The sequence below is a fragment of the Protopterus annectens genome, chromosome 10.part0 (assembly GCF_019279795.1).
Source record: "Protopterus annectens isolate FY-2018-M chromosome 10.part0, PAN1.0, whole genome shotgun sequence".
Taxonomy (NCBI): Eukaryota; Metazoa; Chordata; order Ceratodontiformes; family Protopteridae; genus Protopterus; species Protopterus annectens.
In genome coordinates, this window is record NC_056744.1 from 846,066,180 (window position 1) to 846,074,834 (window position 8,655).

The window sequence follows — 8,655 nt, forward strand, 5'->3', positions numbered from 1 at the left end:
AATGCATTGGATCAGCTGGTCTACACCCCCACAAGAGGTGAAAATATCCTGGACCTGGTACTAACCAACATGAGTAGCAACTGAAGTACCCCTATAGTGTCATCCTCCTTGGTAAGATCCAACCATAAAGCAATCATTTTCAAAGCCACCGTCTCCCCTGACCCCTCCCTTGCCAGGGCTGAACAAAAAAACATTTCCAAAGCTGACTACAACCTCCTGAGAGGAGGTATAAGAAGCTTCACAGCCACCATCCCTACAATTGAATCAAGCACTAATGTCCAAGCCTGCACCAAAAAAATATATGAGCACCTATATAGCTACATGAACTCAGCAATAAACAGATTCTATAATAAAAGGAAAAAATTGCTGTCCAGGACCAAGAAGGAGCAGGTGCTAAGTTGGAAGCAATCTCTCCTTTGTCTGAACAAGCAAATAAGGTCACTGGTGAAATCCTCTAAGGCTAACTTCGAGTCCAAATTAGCCACATCCACTAAGGGCAATCACAAGGCCTTCTTCGCATACTTCAGCAATCTCAAAGGTAACTCCCAAATCTGCTCTGAATTGGTGGTCAAGAATACCACATATACAAACACCATAAATATAGCTAACCTGCTGGCAGACAAGTTCAGTAAAAACTTCACCCATCCCCCCCATCAGTAAACCAGGATATCCCCAGCACCTGCCCCCCCCTCCCCTCATCACCAGGGAGCAGGTTATTAGTGGCCTCTCAAAGGCAAAAAATACAGCCTCCATGGGGCCCGACAACATCTCTGGCTGTGTCCTACATGAACTGAGGCAAGAGATCTCAGCACCACTAGGCACCCCTATTCAACCAAAGTCTGTGCACTGGCTTCATCCCAGCAGAATGGAGGGACAGTCACTGTCATCCCTCTGCACAAAGGTGCAGCATCCACCAAGCCAGGCAATTATAGGCCCATCAGCCTAACTAGTCTCATCTTCAAGGCCATGGAATGTATTATCATGGCCTTTATAAACAAGGACAATGGTAACATCCAAACACTTGACCCCACACAGTTTGGTTTTGTCAGAGGGAGATTATGCCTGTTAAACTTGGTCACCTTCTTTGAAACAGTCATCAAAGTCTTGGATGAAGGCAAGACAGTGCACACTACCTACCTTGACCTAGCCAAAGCCTTTGACACTATTCCCCACTCAGACATAATAGAGAAACTCTCCCAGCTAGGCATCAACCCATATGTTACCAAATGGGTAGCTAACTGGCTCACTGATAGAACCCACTCAGTCAAAATAGGGAAAGTCACCTCTATTAGTAGACCCATAACAAGCGGCATACCCCAAGGATCAGTCTTGGGGCCTCTACTGTTTGGGATATACTTTTCTGAGGTGCAAGCCAAAACCAGTGGTCTGTGGCTGACAAAGTTTGCAGAGTGGGCACTGTCATAAATTCCTCTAGTGATGTGAACATCCTTCAAGAGGACCTTAACCAAACTAATGACTGGTGCCAGAAGCATGGCCTCAAACAAATGCCAAGAAATACATCATTATCCCCTTTGGGGAAAATGGTGTCCCAACCAATTATTACATTAATAACAATGTACTAAGCACATAATCAGTCATGAGGGACTTGGGCACCCAGGTTGATAGAAACCTGACGTTTGACCACCATAGTGCTTCCATTGTATGGAAGGCTTTCTACATGGCCCACCTCATAAGTAAGGGCATTTCATCCAGGAATAAGGAGATCATAGCATCCCTGTATTCCTCCTTTATCAGACCCATTGTCGAGTACATTGCCCCCTTTGGCATGTGCCTTGCCAAGCACATGCAGCAGTTGGAGAGACCACAGAGGTTCCTGACCAGGAAAATCCAGGGTCTCAAACACCTATTCCATACAGATAGGCTAAAAGCCCTGTCCCTCTACTCAGTCTCATACAGACTGCTCAGAAGTGACCTGTGTCTGGCATACAAGGCCCTCTCAGACTCAGCCTTGATGGAATTGCTACATATCTGTAAGTCAAACTCCACTTGCGCAACCTGCACGCAAGGTCTCAACCTGGTCTGTGACATTAATAGAACTTGTTGGCTGGATAGATTTGTGTCTCAATGATTCCCCCATCTGTGGAATAGACTTCCTCTCCATGTCAAGCAGAGTACCATACTAGCCCACTTTAAGAGGAACCTGGACAACTGGATGAGAAACAGAAGATTTACCCCTGCCGGACAGAGAAAACAGGTGCTGACTTTGTGGGAGCATCGGTGAAATTATTATAAGGGCCTCTGGACCAATAGTCTAGTATCATCCTATGAACCTATAATGCATTTATACAAGCACTGTAGCTCTCCCTGGGTGGTTTAGCTCATTATCTGTATTCTGAATACTGACAATGCATTTAAATGGCAGTAATGCATTTATACAAGCACTGTAACTCTCTGAGTGCGGTTTTAGCTCATTATTGGCAATTTGAATGCTGACAATGGATTTAAATCATTTATAGAAGTGCGGTAGCTCTCTGTATATGGTTTACCTCATTACTAGCATGCTGAATACTGACAATGCATGCAAATGGCAGAAATGCATTTATAGATGCACTGTAGCTCTATCTATGTGGTTTAGTTCTTTATTTGCATGCTGAATGCCGGCAACGCATTTAAATGGCAGTAATGCATTAATAGAAGCACTGTAGCTCTTTGTGTATGGTTTATCTCATTATTGGCATGCTGAATGCTGACAATTCATTTTTAGTCAGAGCTGAATCACTCTGTTCCTGGTTATCTGCAACAAGTCACTAGTTGCATATGTAGCAAGTGATTTACTACACGGGGGGGGGGGGGGACAAGTATGTAAGGACCATTTTTGAGCCTCAACTTAAAATTGAGGGGGACATCAAATCAGGGAAAGGCTCTGGGTAAGAAATGGAGCAGCTACACCTCTGTCATGGACATTAGAGCCTCTATTGAATACTTTTACACTTCTCTCCAGTACACTGGCATTAACAAAGTCTAGGAAACACTGATCATATGTATTTTCAGATGTGTAATTATGCAAGTCAATACTTGAGTAGTTGAAGTCCCCAAAAAAGTAGTTTTTTTTTTGTTTAATTTAACCTCTCAGTGGCTTTAAAGTGACATCCACACTGTACAGGGGGCATTGATGGTGATCTGTAACTAGCAATAAAGTTTCAGTTTGATTTTTTATGGATGATTTGGGTCTCCAAGAAGTCCTTGTTAGGGTTGAGAATAATTAAATGTGAGATGATGGTGTTTCTGACAAACAAATATGCTCCCTCACAGTTATCCAAGGTCCTGAATTCAAGATAGGCACTAAACCATAAACTTGAGGGAGTGCTGTCATTGCACCGAAACCCTGAAAAGTTTAATCGACTGTCAAACCCATGACTCTGGTAACTAAGCTCATCAGAGCTACAATATGAGCCACAAAGTTTCTTTTAAGAAACAACTCCAGTTTCGTACAATAATTAATACATCAGAGATACTACAACATGATAAAATCTCTTTAAGTTCAAGCACTAATAAATGTGCCCCTAAATTAACTGTATAAACATCTTGCCCACAGCCAAATGAAACTCCAGAAAAATCCAGGAACAAACCCTATTGCTAAACTTAGGTTAAACAGTTTGAGGAGTGCTTCATTAAGGGCATGTTTGATGCTATTTACTAAACATCCAGGTATGCTGTCTGGTCTCATGGAGAAAATAATTTTAGTCTCTGATAGCACATTCAGAATATGCTAATTGATAATAACAGGGAGGTATAAATTATTGTGGAATATGTGAAGTTTGGACTGATGCCTCAGTGATAAAGTTTGCATTAAACTTGTTTGCTAGTATATTGGTGATGTCTGTTGAGATGAAGTGGGTGGTCCCAACTGGGATAAGTTGTGAGCATTGTTGGCTATTGTTCCTTACTTTCCTAATGTAGTAAATGTAGCTAAATTAGGACTTGAAGTCATCCTTGGCTTATTATTTATTCCTGGTGTACAACGAACACTACTGAACCTGACATATTGCTGTTAAAGTTTCCTCATGTCATCTGTTGTCCCCACAGTGCCACCATCCTATACGTTAGATATAAGAAGGAATGCATGACAGTTTGAAAGTCTGTTATGTAGGCATGATCATATCTGACATGACAGGGGTGCAATCATCTGAGGCTGTGTTAACACATCACAGCAAAAAAAAAAAAAAAAAAGTAAAATTAAGCTTTCCCTGGTATCTGGATGGGACAACTGCATAAACACAGCAACCATTCCTGTGTGCACTCCTTAACATCCCACCACCAGCTTCTTTTGGCCTACATTACAATTTCACCCATATATTAGAACTGGTACTGCAGATGTAAGCTGTACACTGACTAATGCCAATTGTGTTACATCCTATACAGAGATGGAGTTTTCTCCACTGAACTCTTCTAATGAATATAATGAAATACGTTAATATTCAGAACTTTTCAAGTAGTATTCAATACTGATAGAAACATTTAAGTTCAATTGCATTACAAGCCTGATTTCTCTTCTGGAGTTAGTGGTAATACTCCAGGAGTCATTTACCAGTATAGCATGGGGACTTTCTTATCAGTGTAAAGTGTTTTGGAATTAAGCCCAATATCTATATTACTGGAGCTATGTCCCAGGACTAAAACCAGTGTTGTATGAATACCTAAGCAGTTTCTCTGACTTAGATAACAGTATCCCTTGCAGCTTACTCGGCAATGATTTTCCAAAACATGGAGATGGAGTTTTCCATACCACAGTGTCAAGAAGTCATGTATTCCAGTGTCAGAGTTTGATTTTCTTGTCTCAGTTAGAATTGCAGCGACATTCCAATTTATGGTAGCTTGTATCAAATAACTGACTAAAGCATTAGTGTTAATCATTAGATCATTGTTAAAGTAGCATAACACTATATGGGACATATCCTGCCAAGAATATCTGGCATCTGGTCAGTATACTAAAGCTTTAGGGTATCTTCCTCATGCACCATTCAGCCTGTTTTTTGTGTCATCACCACATTGGGGACCCACCTTACTTTTTTACTGCAAAACATGATATTGAATTGTAGCTTATGTCTATCAGGAAAGGGGAATGTACATGTAGATGGCAGATACCTTATAAGGATGCCCACATGACTTGCATTTTCTGCCTAGAGAAGAGTCACAAAGTCTAGTACTGTGACATCTACTTATCTTTTTCTCTAGGATCACCACACCTAATGGACATTCAGTCAAACTAGACATCAGGCACCGTTAGCCAAGAAGGGAGAACCTCTTTTTGTTCTTACTGAGGGTGAGGGAGGAATGTATCAAGTCCTGGTAATGAAGAAAGTGGCTGGATCATTAATGGTGGTCCAGATATCTGAGTCATCTAAGACTATCACACTATAGACCCCCAAAAAATAAGTTGTAAAAGATTTAACATTTACCCCCCCTTTCTGCTCCATCCAATCAGCAGGTTTCCCAGGAAGATTAGTACAACTATACCCAGTGACTTTTCAGAACACTGCAGTCTTTTCAGTCTTTTACTCTAGTGTCTACCCAGACTAAGAGGAAAAAATCGTCTTCTTCCTCTGAAGAGGAAGGCATCAAAATATGCTCCACAACTCTCATCTGCCATCCCCTGTGAATCTGAATCTGAGAACACTTTATCCTCAGATTTCCCAAATGAAAAAAGTCTTTCTTTGACAGTCTCTCTAAGACGAAAATAGTTGTTCAGATGGGAGGGAGTAGAAATTTCATGGGCACAAAAAAGTATTATAACTTACTGAGTATTGATTCCTCAAAACCCATTACTAGTCCCCTAGTTCTGGGACCTTTGGAGGACACAGTTAATGGTGATCCTGCTCTAGATTCACAACCTCCTGCATCTTTGAATCTTTATAAGGTGTCAGACTCCTATAAGTTCCTTTTGGAAACCTCATTGCTGACCGGGATGTGAGTTCCACTGACAGGGACTGTGGTTCTAAATCTTTGGTCTCTTTTAACTTTGTCCCTAATGAAGAAGACATCATAGTTTTTACAGGTATAGGAAGAAGGTATATGTGTCTTTCATGCTGCCTTTCAGAACAATTAACTGCCAGATACATATGGAAAAATTATTTTCTATTTTACTGACATGCAACACTCCACAGCTAACCTTCCTGCTTCTGACATTAAAAACACTCTGTCAGCCATAGTCAGTTCTGCTCCACAGATGACAAAACACTTAGTAAAGTCTGTTCATGATGCAGGAATGCAGTAACAAGAAATGCAGTCACAGGATCTATGGTTCACAGGAATGGCCGGGTCAGTCTCCAGAATTTTCTTGAGGATGACAAAACCTAGATTTTAAATGCCTCCTTGGAGAAGGGTTTATGTTGTTAGAATTCTTCAGCTGAGATGCTAAAAGGTTGGAAGAAAGTGGAAAATTAATGCAGGGGGTGAAATAGTTGCTGTTCCAGCCCTGGGCCCTTCTTTCAGAAACCCTTCAAACCTGATCAACAAAAATCCACTAACAGCCATCCAAGAAAAAAGTGGGAACAATACTCAAAAAAAAAAAAAAAACAAAACAAAGGAAATAGATCCCAAAGATCTTCCCTGCACAAAAAAAATCCATGGCTATATTTATATCTCATCCCCCTACTTTTTTAACACGACAGCCATCCTCCCAAGCTAGCAGGCATTCTTTGTCATTCCAAACATCACTGGAGAGAGATAACATCAGACCCTTAGGTACTAAAAATAATTCAATATTGCTATAAAATGCAATGGGCATCCCTCCCTTTACAATCAGGAATTCTTCTTCTCCAGAAGAACCAAATTCATTTGTTTCCTGAAATTCTAATAGGGATGTCAACACACGGTATAATGGAACCTGCTCCCATCCTCCACTCTTCCACTCCCCAAGAAGGAGAGGGCTTTTCCAGTATCCAAAAGGAAGGTATCTGACACCAGTTTTGGATTTATCAGTTCTAAATATATTTCTGATAGTTCCATTTTTCAAAATGCTAACCTTGCAGCCTCCTTTCCTCTTCTTCCACACAAGGCATCCTGGTCCTTCTCAGATTTCAGTGATTTATATCTCCACATCCCTATTCGCCAAGATCACAGGTGTTATTTAAGATTCTTTGTTTTGGGACTGCACTTTCAATTTACATGCTATCTACTACTACAAGGATTTCACAAATTGTCTGGCTCCAGTCATTGCCTTCTACAGACTTGACTGAATTTACATTTACCCCTGCCAGGATGATTGCCTAATTCTGGTGGTTCTGGCCAAGACACTCTAACATCCCACCACTTATTCATGAAACAGTCTATATTTCAGGAAACATTTAAAGAAATCTTCTGTGGTCTTTACCTCACAGGTTAATATTTCTAGGATAACATCCAGACACCTCATTGATGCTAGCCTACATTCTCCCAAAGAAAGATTTCTTCTACCACCAGCAGTTCCTAAATCTTGCTCACCATAGCAGTTCCACATCAACTGATTTCCTCAAAATTCTAGATTTTGTGGCTTCATCCATACTTATGGTTCCTTAAGCCAGACTTCATATGAGAAAAATGCTATGGTTCCTCAAATCTGTGTGGATGTTAACGCAAACATCCTCTGTTCTATTCAAGTTATTCCCTGAAACTAAGAACAGAGGAGAGAATTCTGCACACATTTTATGTTCACAGGCAACTTAGGTACTACCTGGGCAAAACAAAAGATTTCAGAATTTCAGACCAACTCTTTTTTTCTTTGAAGGTAAGGGAAACAAGAACAGCCACTTTCCAAGAAAACTAATACTAGATGATTGACTCAGGCTATTCAGTTCTGTTATTCCAATCATCTACAAAGCCAGCCCGAGATGGTCAAGGTTTACTCCACCACAGATGTGGCAACTTCTGCGGCCTTTTGAAAGAGTAAGACTCTAGAGCAATTCTAGAGGCAGCAATTTGGTCATCTGAACATAGTTTCATTAGACACTATAAAGCTGACTCCTTTTCCAGAGCCAGATCAGATTTACTAAATCTGTTCTCCAGAGCCTTCTGGGGTCTGACCATTTCTCCTCCACCCTTAATTATTAAGTGTTGGCAATCATCTCATATTGTTTTATACTACTGCACCAGTGATCTAATGATGATCACAGTGCAGTTGTGTAAGTTAACTTACCATAACAGTAGATATCCGAATGTTACAGTACTAATACCCTCCGACCTTCCCCCTTATTATTTTTCTGTCTTTCCCTGGCTGGAGTGGCGTCCCTGCCACTTTGGTTCCTTTTTCTCACATGATAGTTGCTTTTTCTAAAACATTAGGTTTCAGCCTTCGTCCTTGGGACATGAAGGCTGTGGATTTTGACAAATGTAATCCTTTTTTATACTGTCATGCTTTCATGCTTAAGTGGACATTTGATGCACAAAGAAGTTGCCCAAAAACTTTAGTACACTGTCTAGACAATGTAAGATCCTTGACAGGCTACATCCTGTATAATTTTATGTTACTGCACCAGTGATCTATTTTAGTTTTTACAGTCATAGTCAGTTAACTTACACAACTGCAGGCATTGTCACATGCTGATTAGTCCAGTACTAGTGTAAGAAATAGTACTGCATCTGAAAACCAGGGCAGCATTTCTAAACTGTGTTCTAATGTATTTTATAAGCTGTGTATGGTATCTCTGTAACATATAT